This window comes from Peromyscus eremicus, chromosome 14 (genome assembly GCF_949786415.1).
Source record: "Peromyscus eremicus chromosome 14, PerEre_H2_v1, whole genome shotgun sequence".
Lineage (NCBI taxonomy): Eukaryota > Metazoa > Chordata > Mammalia > Rodentia > Cricetidae > Peromyscus > Peromyscus eremicus.
Genome location: NC_081430.1, coordinates 27,174,617 through 27,193,150, shown reverse-complemented (window position 1 = coordinate 27,193,150; position 18,534 = coordinate 27,174,617). Strand labels below are relative to the sequence as shown.

Below are 18,534 nucleotides of genomic sequence, written 5' to 3'. Positions count from 1 at the left end.
CCCCAGGCAACTTTGTTAACATATAAATAAAATCACATTTCAGCACAAATAAAATATCACCATAGATAGGTCAAGTTGGTGCCTGTGTAGAACCTTCACCCTATGCTCTGGTGTCTTTGGTACAGGAAGGTACTCTGCAGGCTACCAAAAGATAAAACTCAATACCAACCAAGCCACAAACCTTTGATCTACAATCTGTCCTGCCTGTAAAATATGCTGGGGCAATGGTGGCACAAAGCTTGTAGGAATAACCAACCAATGTCTGATTTGACTTAAGGCCCACTCCGTGAGCTGGAACCCATACTGACACTTCTTGGGTGATCAAGAATCAGATACTAGATAGCACAGAGACTTAGGGTAAAACCAAATACCACTGGTCTAAAAAAAAAAAAAAAAAACAATGATAAAATGACTCCTAATGATATTCTATTCTACTCATAGATCTGTGCCTTATTCAGCTATTATCAGAGAAGCTTCCTCCTGAAGCAGATGGGGACATGTAAGGAGACCCACAGCCAGACATTATACAGAGAGAGAAAACCTTGGAACACACAGCTGTAGAAGGGATGTCTCTATCAAACCCCACCCTCAGAGCTCAGGAAAACCTGCAGAAGAGGACATGGAAAGTGTGTAAATGCCAGAGTGGATGGAGGACGCCAGGAGAACAAAGCCCTCTGAAACTACTGAGCAAGGAGCACATGACCTCACAGAGACTGAAGCAGCAAACATGAAGCCTACAGGGGTCTGCACCAGCTCCTCTGTGTGCACCTCATAGCTTTCAGTTCAGTATTTTTACGGGACTCCAGAGTATATGGACGACGGGGTCCCTGATTTTTGTGCCTTCTCTTGGGGCTCTTTTCCTTCTGTGGTGTTCCTTGTCCAGCTTCAGTATGATGGTTTTTGTTTTATCTTTTATTTTATTTTGTTATGTTTTGTTGTTATCTCTTAGAAGCCTGTACTTTTCTAATGAGAGACAGAAAAGGAGTGGATCGGGATGGGAGGAGGGACCAGGGGGGATAGAGGGAGGGAAACTGTAATCAGGATATACTGTATGAGAAAACAATAAATAAAAGAGGTGAAAGCATTAAGTAAACAATAATAATGATGATGATGATGATGTAGTTTAAATATGATACACATGATATAGATGTGTTTCCTTAAGGGTTCATATACTGAATTTTAATCCTAATGATAAAGTATCAAACAAGTCCCCAACTATGGAGGGTGGCTTTTAGGAGTGATTAGGATTATAAAAAAACTTATCAGCAGAATCCTCATAATTGAAAAGAGAGAGGAAGAGAAACCAAAGAAAGAGTGCACACACACACACACACACACACACACACACACACACACACTCACATGCTCACACAGGTACTCTCACACACACATTTATTCACACATGCTCACACATGTGTTCACACTCACTTAGACTCAATCTCTGTCTCATCTCTTTCCTTCTATGTGGTTCCATGAGGTACCTCACAGCTGTGCCATCAAGAAAGTCCTTAACAGATAAAGCTTTTCACCCATAGGACTCCAGATGCAGGAGCCAAAACTAAGCTCTTTTCTCTGTGTTACCAGGCTTCAGCTATCATAGTGCAGTGATTCCAAATTAATTAATACAATGTCATAAGAAAGGAATTCAGTCAGACCCAGAATAGAACCAAACACGACTGGAAAAAAAAATTCAATGAAATGATTCCTGATGATATTCTGCTGTATTCATAGATCAGTGTCTAACCCAATCGCCATCAGAGAGATGTGATCCAGCAACCAATGGGAGCAGATGTAGAGACCCACAGCCAAGCACTAGGAGGAGCCAGGGGAACCTTGCAGAAGAGGCAGAGGAAGGATTGTAGGAGGCAGAGAGATCTAGGACACCACAAAGACACAAACCACAGAACCAACTAACCAGGGTTCATAGGGGCTCATAGAGACTGCAGCAACAATTAGGGACCCTGTATGGGCCTGAGCTAGGAGTTCTGCATATACCTTATGGTTATGTAGCTGGGTGTTATTGTGAGGCTCCTAACAATGGGAGTGGGGGTGACTCTGACTCTTTTACCTGCAACTGGGACCCTTCTCCTCCTGGGTTGCCTTGACCAGACTTGGTATAGTGTTTTTGCCTTGTCTTGTTGTGACCTGATATGCCATGTTTGGTTGATATCCCTGGGAAGCCTGCTCTTTTTTGAAGGGAAACAGAAGAGGAGTGGATTTGGGGGAGAGGGGAATGGGGGTACTGGGAGGAGTGGAGAGAGGGGAAACTGTAGTCGGGATATAAAGTATGAGAGAAGAATAAAAAAGAAAAGAAAACAACAAGAAAGAGAGAAAGGAAAGAAGGAAGGAAGGAAAGAAGGAAGGAAGGAACTCAGTCCATTTGTAACTAGATGTTGGGGTGAGCAGAGGACAGATTAAATAGATTCAGAAAAACGTCAAAAGGAAGTCTGTCCAGATGGACACAAAGGACATTCCCAGGGTGGAGAGGGATTACTGAGCAGATCTCCAAGTCCTTTCTTTTTCCCATGGGCAAGTTACGCATGCCACTTACTATAGCAAGCAGTATAGAAACGAACCTACCTTTACATTCTCTCCCTCGCTCCAAACTCTGTCCTAAGGTAGGGGTGAGCCACGTGACGCTGTGCTTACTCGGTTTCTGGGCATGATTTTGCTGACAGCTAGATCCCAAGTCAGAAAAGAAATCAGTCTGTGTGGGGACGTCTAGCACATTATTTATGTCTTCAGTTTCCTTCTGCCCACACCTTGTCAACTTCGAAACAAGGGAAGGGAATCCCTGTGTAGGAGCAACAAGCTTGCTCATCGGCTATCGAGAAATTCAGCCACGGTTCTCAGCCGGAAGTACCAGAAACATACACTAGAAGGCATTTGAAAGGGTGACAGAGCTCACAGAAACAGACGAAGGAGAGCCATGACATGATGTCACAGGACCAAGCAGCAGCAAGGGTTACAGCAGTCTTCTGATAAATTCCTAGGGTGGGATACCTCGCTCAGCCCTGACACAGGGGGGAGGGGCTTGGTCCTGCCTCAACTTAGTATGCCAGACCTTGTTGACTCCCCAAGGGAGGCCTGACCCTCTGAGGAGTAGGTTTGGGGAGGGGAGGGTGCAGAAAAGAGGAGGGAGAGGGAACTGAGATTGGTATGTAAAATAAAAAAAAAAAAACTTTTTTAAAAAATTAATTAAAAAATAACAAAAATTAAATAAATAAATAAATAAATAAATAAAACTTGCCAGTCTAGACACAAAGCATGCCTTTAATCCCACAATTTGGGAGGTAGAGGCAAGCAGATCTCTGTGAGTTTGAGGCCAGCCTGGTCTACAGAGTGAGTTCCAGGACAGCTGGGGCTGCATAGTGAGAATAGATCTCAGAAGAATAAACTTGCCAGGCTTCCTCTTGATATAGGCTGACAGGGGCTTCCTGATACACATAGCCCATACGGATTCATGCCATCCTTTTTAAAAACAGACATAATATATTGAAAAAAACTTTACAAGTCCACTGGATAGCTGGTGTGGTAAACTGAATTAATGAACTTTTACCTCCAAATGTGCTCACACCTTTTCCTGTGGTGTTCCCAATCATTAAAAAGATGCATTTTGCTTTTTCTGACAGGATTGGCCCATATGGTTTCCTTTAGGGAGCAAAATTAAGGTAATAATGTGGCAATTCTGAGTCTTGAGATCAAGACAGCTTATATGTCACCATGATGCCTTTTCAAATCACAGGTTCCAGGAGGGAAACATATATATGGATAGTCCCAGTCAGATGTTGGTCCTAGGGAGATATATTAAACAACATGATTCAGTTATAGTTCGCAGCCATAATAGAGTCTTTAATTGATTCATTATGTATGAATAAGACAAGTGAGCAGCAGAAGCATGAGCAAGCACAGTCTAAATTAGCTGAGACGGGCTGTTAGGTCTAGCTTCAGTTATCAACTTGATACAACGTAGAATCATGTGGGAAAAGAGTCTCCATTCTCTAATTGGGCTGGACTGTGGGCAAGTCCCCAAGGAACAGTTTTAATTGTGTTAACTGATATGGAAAGACCCAATCCATTGTGGGCGGCACCATGTCCTAGGAAAGGAGTTCTGAACTATCTGAGACTGGAGAAATGAAGTACAAAAAAAGCAAGCAAGGGAGTAAATATTCATTCCCTTCTCTCTGCTCTTGACTGTGAATGGGATGTGACTGGCTATTCAGGTTCCTGCCTTGATTTCCTCCCAAGACGATGAACTGAGACTGGAATGTAAAGTACAATAAACCTTTTCTCCGCTAAGGTGCTTTTTGTCAGGGTGTTTCCTCACAGCAGCAGTGGTTGAAATAGGACACCAGCCAATCTGAAGATGTGAGAAATACTATTAAAACCATTGGGCTTTGGGAGTTCTTTTTTTTTTTTTTTTTTTTTTCCCCAGACAGGGTTTCTGTAGTTTTGGTGCCTGTCTTGGGTCTCACTCTGTAGACCAGGCTGGCCTTGAACTCACAGAGATACGCCTGGCTCTGCCTCCCAAGTGCTGGGATTAAAGGCGTACACCACCACCCCACCCCTGGGAGTTCTGTTGTTACATAGTGTTATCTGGTTTATATAATTACTAAGGCAGGTAAAAGATAAGATAAAAATGAAGCTGACAGGGTCAAATTATGAGGGTCGTTCTCTATTCTGTGCTATATGTGGTTTGGATTTAGACCTTATCCTGTAGTCAGTAGAGATCAAATCAATTTCTTGTGGAAAATAAATTAATGAGTGTCTAGTAAAAAAGGTTTTACGAGGATTGAGGCATGAAGATGTGGGTGCATACTGGTGATAGCCTAACCTAAGGCACAGGAAACAGGCCTCGAAGGATATTCTCTAATAGTTCCTCCATTTCTTAAGGGTTACCTTAAAGAGTAATATTAATTACAATAAATGTCAAGTTTTTAAATATAGGGAAGAGCCATCTTCAATAAACTGGAATTCAGGTGTGTCTAGAAATATCAGGGAAAAATCTGATGGGAATTCCCTAAATCTTATTTTCATGAGTGTTGAGAGTCACGTGGTTAACATTCCAGAGAATTAAGGAGTTAGTCATTCTGCTTTGCATTCTCAAGGTTACTGACTACTTTAAGGAAGTCCTTTCGAGAACTTCCATACTCTCACAGTTTTTGAAATATCTTTTGTAGTTCTTTTCAAGGTCCTTTCAACACACACACACAAAAAAAAAAAAAAAAAAGATCTTTCTTCTTCATTGCTACACCTGGACTTCTGAAGCCAGGTCATTTTACTTCACAGTGTCCACCCATTTTATTTTATTCATAAGGAATTGTCATAAGTGATATTTGGTATTTACAAAAAAATCTAATTCACCCCCAAAGGCTAGATACTTGAGAGAGAAAAAAAAATTTACTATGAGCTAGGAAAGCTATCAAGTACTGAGCACCCTGTATGCCAAGGCCTAAGCAAACATTTTATGAGTATTTCATTTATGTCTTCACAATAAACCTACATGGTAGTAGTCACTATTATTCTCACTTTACATATTAAAACAAACCAACCAAGTAAAGTTAAGAGAGGTAGGCAAGGCTGACAAGGCACAGCCTAGTGATTATGTAGCGAAGCCCCTTCTCAATGCCCATGAATAAAATATTTGAGGTAGAAAGTGTCACACTAGTGTTTCTGAATGCTTTGTATTTCTTGGGAATCTGCAGTTTTATTCCTGTTTAAAGTCTTCAGGGATCCCTTTGTGCACATGAGTCACAATGAATTAATCAGGGTTAGTAATTAGAGAAATGAGAATTGAGAACAGGGATATTGCGTGCCTTTATTACCAATACAGCAGAAAGTACAAGGAAACAAAGCACTCGTATCAACCAGGCACCAAGGCAGTTCTTAAAGATAAACGTGACTGATCTGTACCCTATAAATTCAAGATCCTGTGATTCCTAATCACAGCACTGTAGCAAAACAGCAACACAAAAATAAAACAGCCAGGCTTGGTTCTGAAGTGCTAGAAACGGCTGAAAATCCACATTTAAAATAAAACGCAAGACAATATGAGACGTTATCATTTTTGTTTGCAATTTTGTTGTTCTTTGCACTTCAGGATCATTTCGCTTCTCTACCCTGAATATATTTACCGTGTTAGGTTTTATAAAGCTTTATCTTCACCGTATTACAATGCACAAGCGTATCTGAGCATTACTCTCGCTTTTCCTGGCTACGTGTGAGACTGATGCACCACACGAGCAAACGCTTTAGCATCCAGTGAGGACCAGGGTATCAGCGGCAGCAGCTGCTAATGCACACCCTAAGAACAATCAAAACATCTCACTTGCAGCACTGTACACTTACTCACATGGCAGTGAAATCATAAAATGTAGAGATTATTTAAGGAAAAAGCTGAGGTGGAAAAATACATATCTGTGAAGATAGCTCAGTGGTAGTGTTTGCCCAGTGCACAAAGGCACTGGGTTCGATCCTCAGCACTTCAAAAAGAAAAAAATATAATCTCTAAATTAAAATGAGTAGACCATAATCAGTGATAAAATCTAAGAATATTCCCTGTGAACCAAAGACTTAACTCCCTGGCCTAGCCATATTTCTGAGAGAGTACACTTTAAACAAATTTAACTTTTTATCTGTATGCCAACTAGATTTTTTTTTAAGTTCATGGGATTACATATTTTGAGGTAAAAATCTTTAAAAATCGCAGAGCTGCTGTACCCTGTGTAACAAGTTTCAGTGCCGATTTCTATTTCCCTAGGCTTGTGCTTAGTATTTTCTCAGTTAAAAGAGGATCTGGAGAAGCATGTGCAGAAGAAACAGGTGCCTTTAGCAGTTTTAACTCTACAAAGACTGTGCTCTCCCAGTTCTGAACAAACACATGAAGGGAAGCTTGCTTTGGATGTGATTGAATAGGAACCTCAAGACGGATTCCACAAGACAATTATTTATTTTTGTGACTTACTATTGAAATGTATGCAGTGAGTCACCAGAGAATAAATGGATAAATAAAGGGCCCATTAAAAATAATAACAAACGTGTCTAGGCTGACAAAAGAGTGTCATGTAAATATTGTCTTATTATTTTACCAACATCTCTGAAAAGTAACCAGCTCTTACCAAAAAATGCAAATCTAGAAAGGAAAACAAGCCATATAGTTCCTCGTACAAAACCTCAGGAAGGTTAGGAAACCAGAGACTCCAAGGATGAATGGGCAACCAACACCAGAAACAGCCTCTTCCATTGACCTCGCTGTGCAAAAAGGAGACCTCCCCTGCAAAATTCCTGAATTTTATACCTGCAGCCACAGACATCAGAAGACAGAACTACACGTCCAAAATTCAAAGTGAAGTGATTTACAATTGTACCACCAGCCAAGCTACTATTACTTAAGGGAGACAGAATAATGAAATTTTCAGATGTGAAAATCTAACACACATGTACACAACCCAGACACACACACACACACACACACACACACACACACACACACTTCCCACATCTCCTGCCTTCCCAATAGATCAAAAAAAGAGGGAAAACAGAAAACAGTTAACACAGTAAGTCATTTAGCAGGAGCTAAGTAGCAGGCAGGAGAACATCCCAGCCTGACTGAGACCAAAGGCTCAAGAGAAACCACTCAAAGAAAGAACAGGAAAGACTACCTGCTGTCTAGATGTGTTCAGAAGAGAGTTATGCTTGTCTTTAGTGACAACCAGTGATGTGCTCATAAGAAACAAAGTAACAGGACAAAAACTTGGCAATTCTTGATCCAGAAGGAAAAGCAAGTACTTAAGATGCAATGTTCCCCTTAACATCTGCCTAATTATAACACTTCAAACTCAAAAATTCACCGGGCGGTGGTGACATACGCCTTTAATCCCAGCACTTAGGAGGCAAAACCAGGCAGACCTCTGTGAGTTCAAGTCCAGCCTGGGCTACAGAGTGAGTTCCAGGAAAGGCGCAAAGCTACACAGAGAAACCCTGTCTCAAAAAAACAAAATAAAAATTAAAAAAAATTCTAATTCACTGTATTAGGAAGGTAAGACAGTCTGTGCACTATGGGAAATGGGGTGGGCTGTAGCAAAGACAACAGACTGTCAAACTCCATAATGGGAGAGCAAAAGATTCTGTCTGGTGCAGGGAGAGAGGAGAAGCTAGCGGTACCAGCACGTGGTGGTGCACACCTGCAAGCCAACACTTAGGAGGCTACTGAGGAAGATCATGAGTTCAAGGCCAGCTCGAGCTATACCATGAGACCCTGTCTCAACAATGTCCCTGGAAAAAAGAAAGGAATGAAAAAAACTAGCAGCAACAGTATATGCTGTAGAAATTTTTTAAAAAAATTACATATAAATGGTAATAGCTAACCTTCTGAAAGACAGCTATTTATGGGAGTCACCAAGCAACAGAAAGAGTGGAAATGCTTAATAAGGAACTGTTCTTATAAGCCTGGTGCTATGCCAACTTCTCAAATAATGTTTACATGTTACTCGGACCAAGATAAAAACATAAATAAAAATATAACAAAACATAAACATCAAAAACATTAAGAACATTCAATCTAGTGCTTACAGTCTCTTTAATCCTTCTACCCTCCCCGAGTAGGTCTTCCTTCCCCTCAGCACATGAAAGTGAAATGGGGGGACAGCAGGAGGGGCCAGAGAGACAGAAAAGTAGATCACAAAAACAAGGTATATATAAAAAGGCCAGGATGAGGTGCATTGCTTCAAATGCTAATTCTCAAAGTAACCAGTGACAAGGAAAATCTTACTCCTTTGGAATTCTATCACAGCCATGCTGGCTGTGACGTGCTCGTGCTCTGTGATCTGATCCTCAGCTGCTCCTCAATCATGTTAAGTTTGAACCATCTGAACCAGTCCATGTTTTTGCATGGAAACACAGTAACGGCACATACGGTTCAAAATACTGGCTCATCGTCATCACCGCTACCAAATTCTGAGTCCATCACGCACATGTCTCTTGCTCTCATTGATTTCACACAGCCCCGGATGTAGCTTAGACATCAGCTAAACTACAGCTATAACTTTGGCTCCCACAAGCCAATGAAGGTACTGCCTCCAGAGTGTTCCTTCTAAAATATGAGTCGCATCATGTCACTCATCGTCACTCAGCACGATCGGAATCAAGATGGAGCTCCTTCCCACTGCCATGTGCCACCCACTGCCCAACTCCTGGTTCTGCACACTTGGCCTGAGTCCAAGGCTATGCTTGAATCTAATTTACGCACAGATGTTTCTTCTGTATCGATGCACACATATGAGAGACCACACAGCTCCCTAAGGTGTGGCACCTTTAAGACGGTTAACAACCACGAATTAAAGGAGAACTGAGTATTTTTATCAATAATCCAGAAATTAGTCACGATCTTCAAGTTTTTCTAGAAGCCAAGCCGCTGACGGTGTTTACTTCAGTTTCAAATGTCGGGACAGAGACAGTAAACTCTAGCCGGGTCATAAACAGAGAGACCACAGGACACAGGGAGGAGAGCAGGGAGAAAGAAGAGAGGGTAGGGAAGCCAGCTTCGAAAAATACAGTCTACTTGTGGGCAGAAAACCGGTTTCCATTTTCGGTAAAAAGAAAAAAAAAAAGGCTAAGTCTAGATGGTAAAGCTGGTCTTAGAGGACATGTGGATGCAATATTAGCGCCTCTATTTGTTTTCTGGAGAACTGTCATTAACTTTTAAAAGCTGCCCAACCAGTTCTCAAACTCATGCCCCATCCAACCAACAAATGCTTAATTGGTTTTGGATCTTTGTTTAAACTGACAGCTGTGGTTCAAAAATCCCCCAAGGTCAGCACTGGAGTTTGCATCTTAAAACAGTCAAATGGCCTGAAGGTTTTCTGCAGTTCGGAGGTTGTTAGTTTTCATTTTGATTTGCAAAGGAACTGGTCCATAGCTCTGTGCCCTAAATATGCCTTATTCAAATACAAAAACATTCTCACAGCATCCGAACCAATAAGAACAGAAAATGGAAGCAGTAGTTGGTCACCTAACCACTGTGAGGACCTCTACCCACCTCCAGGGCCTGGCAGAGAGTTTGGGAAGCAGGACCTAATCAAATCAGCCTGAAGCGATGTCAGCCAAGGCCCGGGGTGGGAGGGGGAGCTCACACTTTCCCATAGGAAAGCTACAGAGGCCCTCCTCCGAGGCTGTGTACTCTCACTTTACAAATAATATTGCCAGGTTTATTTATCTAGTTTCTAAGCCCGAGGCAGAACAGAAATTAGATATTAGGAGGAGAGCTCTGGGAAGGAGCTACTTGCAGCACGCTGAAAAACTGACTGCCAAACAGGCAGCTGCAGCCTAATGCAAGGAGGAAACAAAAAAATACTGGAGAGGGAAACAAAAGAGCTCAAAGCACAGCTGCACCAAAGGGTGAGGCCCACACGTCACTCACCAACGGGACCTCGGAGTAGCACCCCATATTGTACAATAGCTTCAAGAAGCACAAGGGGGACAGGGCCCTCCATTCTCCAGAAAAGGATCCTCCCAGCACTCCTGCTGGGATACATTCTCAGAGGTAAAGGGAAGGAGAGGGAGAACAGGATGCATTCACTTGGACCAAAGAATCAAGAATCAAAGCATAGACCCTTAATTATCAAAAAAAAAATCTCAGCACTGATCATAATTACTCAATGGTGACGGGATCCACAAAGCAGCAGTAAGAATGAATTTCAGAATCCAGATAGAAGAGCTGTTGCCCTTAAGTTGTAGGATTTTTAAATATCTACTAAACAATACAGAACCGGAAGGGTTACTAGCGCAGTGGTTGGGTATCTGCAGCCTGGAGTCTGCTCCATTACTAACTGTGGGTGATCTTGGCAAACTGGTTGCTTCTCGGGGGTTCTGCTTTCATTTTTTGTCTCTGGGGACACTAAGGGACAGTGGCAAAGTGATGGTTCCCTACAAGCCCTCCACTGCCGTTCTGCCTTTGCTTAGACGCTCACCGCGGTCACGTGACCACAGGGTACAGGAGTTCCCATGGAGGATAAGCAATAAAAGAGAGGGTCTTTCTGGTCCTCAGGTACAGGAGAAACATCACAACTGATTTCAGGTGGGAACTGAGTTCCTTGGCCAGAGTAAACCAGGGAAGTGAGAAATTCATAGATGCTGCTGGAGCCCTGGGATAAGGGCTTCTACCCAGGTCTCAGGAAACCAAGGAATCCAAAGAGAGATGCGTTCATGGAGAATGGAAAACAGAGATGACCTGGGACCACCTCACAAGGAGAATCTAAAGGCATCACGCTTCTCAAGAAAAAAAACAGATGTGTGGCATGGGGCAGCATATGATTCTCATAGCACTTACTAAGTTCCAGCATGGCCCAAGAATGACAAATTACTTCTGTGTGCCCCAGGGGCAAACACAGATTGGAATGTTTTGGACACAGGTGGACGCCTCAGCGGAAGTGCTCAGTGTGGCACATAACACAGGGAGCTCTGAGTATCTACCTCCCGCTATCTAGCCAACACACCCGCTTGAAAGAACATTTAACATGTTCAAAATCAACCCACACTATTTTACAGGTTAGCTGCATCAATAATAATAGTAATAAATCATAAATAATAATCAATTTTTTTAAAACACAAAACAAAGTCTTCTACTACATCCTGCAGAGGTTTCACAAGTCCGGGAAGACGTGTCAGTAAAACACAATAGTTTATAAATATACGAGGTCAGATCTCATGCCATTTTATACAGGGAAGCACGAAAAGGTTTTGCTGTTTAGCCTCGCTGCATTATCCAGGAATGACGCCACTGTGTCACTTGTGGCCACTCTGCTAGTAGAACTTTCACCCCCAAACACGTAGGTGTCACTCTGCAATCACACACAAACACACACACGGGGTAAAGAAATCCATTCTGTAGATGTAGACGCAAGCATAATGAAATGAGCAGCCCTGTGAAACAGAGGAATGGATTCTTGTTAATAAGGAAACAGTATTAGAACGTTATTGTTAGTTGATGAGATCTTAACAAAATGTTAATTTTTTTCAATGATTACATACTGAAGCTGTTTGCTTAATTTTTAATGGCCTGTTATTCTCCTCTAGAATTACCCATGAAGGTCTATTTCTCTATGTCTTTGTATGTTTCCCTTTTTTTCCAGTCCATCCTGTACTCTTACCATCTATTAATAAGCTATTTTTCTTACCAGAAACTGAATGTGCCCTGATGTGTTAAGATTTCAAGCTATGAGACTTGTTTGGTTTGTTGGATTGTTGTATCGTACTTTGTTACCTGTCCCATGTCACGATACAGATTCGATGTTTCATTCAAACAAAACACCATTTTTCCTTCAAAAGCCCTTAACTGGTTTCAGTGTACATTACTGTTTCTCCTGTTGCACGCACGCACGCTAGTCTGATATCAGTATCCTGCTGTATGCTCTGACGCTGACAGCATTGGCTACATTGTTCCCCCATTCTCTGCTCCTTCTTGCTCATTATGGCTCCCTGTATTCATGAGTCCAGATATGTTTATTATCAAGAGCTGAAGGCTTGTGACAATTGCATTATAGAATTTCATTACAAGTTATTCCTATTTTTTCCTGTATGTTACAAATAAGTCACACTGACATCACTACACAGATAGAAAAAAGATAACTATGAGCTTTATTTCATGACATTAAAGGGGATAAAAAATACCAAATAAGAAGAAACTAGACTGGTTCTCTCTGACTACCTCCAAGATGTCATCTCCCCATCCAAAGCCCTCCAGCTCCTCAATACCACATGGACACTTCTGCCTCAGTGTTTTGCAGGTGCCCTTCCCTCTGCCTGAATCAATCATCTCCCATTCATAAACAGCATGCCTTGCCTGTACTTCCTTCAGATGTATGCGCAAATGACCTGGTCTCTCCTTCCTTGATCATTTTATTTAAATGACCCTTAATCTCTATCACTCTCTGCCTCTTATTGCCTACAGTTATTTTTCCTTAACTCATTGACCATAATATAATGCAATATCAATGTGTCTATTTTGTCTACTACTTCTGGATTATAAGCCTAAGAAAGCAGGAACTCCATTTGTTCATTTCTGTTCCCCAATCTGGCAAAACCCTTCCACGACAAGAATACAATAACGTGAATAGATGAAAAGCTTCCCTGCAGACAGAGAGCGGACTAGTAGGAGTCTGAGCTGATGAATTAGATTCCTGGCCCTCCTTCCCAAATGAGGCTCTGTAGACATGCTTTCTGGGATACTGAACTTACATCAGGTTTTCTCTGAAAACAGTTTCCGTTGCTTAAGAAGTACTAGAAAGCCTTTGAACTTTCAAATTAGCAAAAGTTCAGAGGTTATCAAATGCTAATCAAATAATGCACAAGTCTGGCAGAGAGACAGAGACACACTGGTGCTCACTGCTGATGGGAATGCAGTTCATTCAGCTTTACAGGGTTGGATGCAGCAATGTGCACCAAGAGCAGTTTTTCACTAGGTGTAGTCTCGTGTGTGATCATTTTGGAGCTGGAGAGATGGCCCAGCAGCTAAGTGTACTTAATGCTCCTTCAGAGGCCAGTTTGACTCCCAGCATCCACATTAGGTGGCTCATAAATGCTTGTGACTCCATCTTCAGAGGATCTGATGGCCTTTTTTGGCTTCAATGAGCGTCCACACACTCAAGATGGAGTGCGCAAGTGTGTGCATGTAGACACAACACTAATTCTTTTTTGGTTTTAATCCTTCTTTTTTATTAATTTAAACACAAATATGTTTTAAAAGATAATTGTGTCCTCACAGAATTGCATTGCATGACTAGCTCCATTGTACAGATGAGAAAACGGAGGCACACACATGGTAATAAACTGCCCCAATAACTCATCTCTCCTTTTTCAGAATAATAAAATGTAAACATTACACATGGCTTCCCACAACAATTATCTTCTTTTTCTTTCTTTTTGGGAGCTAAATGTGCTTGTCTGCTGGCAATTGGAGTCAATAACATATAAGCCAAAATTACCAGCAACTCTGGGCATGTGCTTCTCTTATTTAATGGCTTCCTGTTAGCAAGAATGCAGATGTGATAGATATCTGGTACAGCCATATTGGACCTTAAGATGACCGTGGGAATGAGGATCCCAGGAGGCGGGTCTATCAGCTGACAGGAATCTAGATCTTGACCTTGCCAGATGCCATATCTCTCTGCACTACCTTTTTACAAGACATTTTTTTTTTAACAAGGAAGAAATAAACTTTGATGTAGTCTAAGCCATTGTTACTTTGGGTTCCCTGGTTATCTGGATCTATAAGCTAACCCAAACTAGTTCTATCAGGCCTGCCACTTACTCCTGGTTTCTTTTTAACATGGTGTTTGACTAAACTGATTTCATACTAGTGACGGTTTCTATGAATTGTGCATTCCATGTAGCATTTTCAAAAATCCCCCTTGTGAGTGAGTATTTATTGTCTCTCCTCTTAACCCCAAAGAGCAACAAGACAGCCATACATAAAAATCCATTATTAGAATAATAGTCAGTAATCACTTTCCAGAATAATTGCCTGCCAAAGACAATTCAATGAAGTAGATCTCTGTAACATAATAAAAAAAAAAAAAAACAATGAAAGATGTCTCCGCTGAACTCAGTCTTTCATTTCTTCATAACCCTATTTCTAAGGATTAAGAGATGAAGAGCTTAAGATCTGAAAAGTTCTTGAGTGGAAATCTAGCTACAATGATGAGGTCTGGCTCCATTGTGATCTCCTCCTGTGTGCCTAATAAATCTGTAGTGAGCCAAGCAAAGGGCAAGAATTTCATTGATGACATCATCTGTAAAGGCTAAAGAAGACAGACCACCTCTTAAAGAGGTGGGAGAAAGAGGGATTTAGCTTATTAACAAGGTAGAATAAGTCTGATGACCAATGTGCTGATTTATGTGGGGAAAGTTAGCACAGTAATACTTTAACGCCATGTAAATAATATCTAAAGCATTGACTTTCCCCTTCTGGCATGGGGGGATTCTTGGTAAATTTACATACACATCCCATCTGTTGAGAATTTCCAGCAAGGCTCTAACTCACCATACATGATGAAAAAGACTTCAAATATAACAAAATACCTTTTCTTCTCCTAAAAATGATGGGGACTCATAACTTCTAACCAAGGAGAGAAAATACAGGTATTCAGTTTGAGAAAAACAGATCAAAGCTTTCCAACAAATACAGCTACCAAGATGAAGAAGCAAGCAGGCTTGTTACTCAGTCTTGTTTAACATGAAAGGTCTAACCTACACATGATAAAACTAACGTAAGTACGCAGAACCAGGGGTGCGCAACTGAGTGATACAGGCTAGTGATCATATACACAGCTTCTGATGTGACCAGTGTCATTTTTCCTATCTGTATCCTTTTAATTGATGGTAAGTGGGATGCCTTAGATTCACAGCCACAGCCCCATCCCATACCCATCTCCACTCACGGCAGGAAGCTATGGGGAAAATCTGATTCTTGCTGACTTTCCCCAGGTCCGGGTGGTCTGGGCTCAAAGTGATCATGAAGAAGCTGTAGGACCAACCCACCATAGGAAGGTCCTGGTGCCACAGAGATCTAGAAGCAGAGGGTTATGGTGAGAAATAAGCTTAATATTTGAGCTCTGGGTTTTAAGGTCCCGAAGGGGAGCAAGAAAGGAGAGAGTGGAAAGCCCCATCGACAGGACAGAAAACAAGTCACAACAATTCTGCATCGCATGTCAGAAGTACTCAATAGTCCAAGGCCCAACCTAATTGGCACAGGGCCCAGCAAAAGTCACTTTCCTCAATGAGAGGTACGTTTTCTTATCTGTAGTACAGTGTGTGTGTGTGTGTGTGTGTGTGTGTGTGTGTGTGTGTATGGCGCACTTCCGGATCAACACATTGTTTTAGGGCAAAACGGGGTCAAGAAGCACTATGAGTAATTAACCACCAGAACTCTGAAAGTTCTTTCCTGTGTAATCACAGCCCAAAGTAAACTAAGTCAAAGGCAGCGTGTTAAATGAGGATGTGTTTCATTTTCATGGAATTCAACCTTTCATTCTACCCTGATCATGAAAACACGTATGACGAATGCCGTCAGGACAGTCCTCTCCACTTTGGTGAGACCAAGACTCAACACAATTTGAAATACTATAAAAACGGGGCCGTAGAATATCAGCCCTAAGAAGAAATATATATTCGATACAATTGGGAAATGCACTGTGCAGTCGTTAGACTGTTTTCATTTGGGATAAGAGATGCTTAACCGTGATTGTAATTGGCTGGTTTTCAAGATTTTGATTTCATTGTCAAGACTGTTTATCTACCCGTCCTTAAAACCCACATGTTTACCTATTCTACCTTAAAAACAAACACTGTAAAAAAAAAATACAGCGGCCTAGCTTCAGGCTGTTTGGAGTTGCCGGATAGCTGACTTCAAGAGCAAGCAAACACTGTACTTTTCAGTAACAAAGAATAGAAAGCTCCTCACATATAACAACTTGGTGTATAACTTACCTGGGCTACATAGTCGATTCAAATTGCTGTCAGGACAGCCATATTATTCTTAGCCTTGTTATCACCCTTACATGTTATGGTACTGTTTTCACTTGTACAGGCCATTTTCCTCTAGTTTTACACAAAGTAAATAAAAGTCATCACCGGAAGCTACCAACAAAATCCCCTTGTTCAAGGCTTAGGCAGGTCTGAGAGCAGGTGACGGGAGGGAAGGGGGGCAAGGGATGGATTAGCAAAGGATGTAAGAAAAGTGTTATGGAAACTCACTACAAGCAGATTTTGATATGTAAACTTTAAAAGACAATAAATAAGCTTTCCATTTCCATTTTCCAGCTTGGGAGCACAGGAATGGGCATGAGAACCACCTTCCTCCTCAGCAGTAGGCTTCTCTGAGAGGCAACTTCTGACCCTTCAGAGACGGGCCTTCGAAGCTCATGTTGAGATTTTACCTGCTCCTCCAACCATTTGAGGAAAAATATGGACTGGGATCCTTCAGAAATAAAAGTGTTTTTTCTTGAAGAAAATATCCTTCCTTACCCACATCCTTATTTTGTAACCTAACGTAATGGACCACTCACTTTTGTAGTGCACATTCCAAAAACATTTATCAACTGGTCCCGTCTTTCCGGAGCCTAGACCTGTTCACAGAGCAAGAGAATAAAGCCACCAGCTCTTATATAGTGTACATCTGGGCTCTAAATTAGTTGGAGGGTTTTTGTGGCAAAGTATTGCAAAATTGGAAGATACTGAAAATTGGAAGATATTTAATAATACTAAGCTTTAAAAAGAAACCTGCTATCACGGATACGTATCCCCTCAAAACAACACAGGCCCTACCGCCGTTCTTCTTGGTTTCCCACCATGGCTGGATGATAAGATTTTATTGCTGAAGACACCGCATGGTTGGGTTGCAGGACACGGAGAAATCAAACTAGAATTGACTTGAACACTTCCTCCCTGCTGGATAGCTTTCAGAGCGACAAAAGGTGCCACACAGCTGCTGAGGGAGAAAAGCCACCACTGTACTTACACGGTGCTGGAACCTGCGTGCTGCAATATCAATCCACCAGACAGGATACGTCCACAAGGGTAATGACTGTTATTGGGGTAACCAATTGTTCACCGGCCAGATTCAAAGCCAGCTCCACAGAAGATGATGCATGCCTGACACTGTAAACCTGGACAAAAGCTTATCTGGAGAGGTCATCTGCCCTAAATGGGGTAACCCACTACTGTTTTGCTAGAGACACATGTTGTCAAACTGCCTTCTAATTGCTATGTTTAATATAGACTAGTGATGCTCTCACACTTGGTTCGAGAAGCTTCTTTGTAGCAGTTCATGCAGGGACTCATAATTTGTCAAAGTGCTGAGAAAAAGTGTTTGAATGCTCAGTCCAAAATGAGACATCAGTGTCAACGCCCCCAGTGCTCAGGGAGCACCACGGAAGAGGGAGCAGAAAGAATGTAGGAGCTGGAGGGTAGAGACCAGTGCTGGGAAATGCTGTCTTGTGGGCATGGCATGGTCCTCGTGCGCATGAACTCACAGCGGCTATGGTCACCTGTGGAATATGCCTTTATACTGTGTGAACATATGTCAGTGTGGTTGGTTTAATAAAGCTGACTGGCCAATAGCTGGACAGGTAGAGGTTAGGTGGGTCTTCAAAGAAAAAGGGGAGGAGTCTCAGAATCGCGAGGTGATGCGGAGAGAAAGAGAGACACCTTCTCTACTGAGACATGGTATCGAGCCATGTTGTCAACATCCTTTTGTTCACTTCAGCTCACATACACAGATCTTGCTTCAAACCTATTTTGTACGTGTAAAGACAGATCACATTCAAGATTCAAATACACATGGACTCTGCCACTTACAGTTTAATATTGGGGAATTGATTAAAAAGACTGAAAGGAATTATTGGGTAGCATCTGTACTAAATGATAGGGAAGATAATCTGAATTTCATAATGAATTAGCTTCTCATTTTCAAGTAACTCTATATTCCAATCTCAACAAAACAGAACTCATGTAAATAAACTGTACTTGTATCCAACAAAG

General features: G+C 41.7%; 1 protein-coding gene across 5 annotated transcripts in view; it reads right to left on the bottom strand.

Moving 5' to 3' along the window:
* Ttc6 (tetratricopeptide repeat domain 6) overlaps window positions 1-18,534 on the bottom strand; it is a 175,836-nt gene that overhangs the window by 124,793 nt on the left and 32,509 nt on the right. The gene's annotated exons all lie outside the window — the stretch shown is intronic.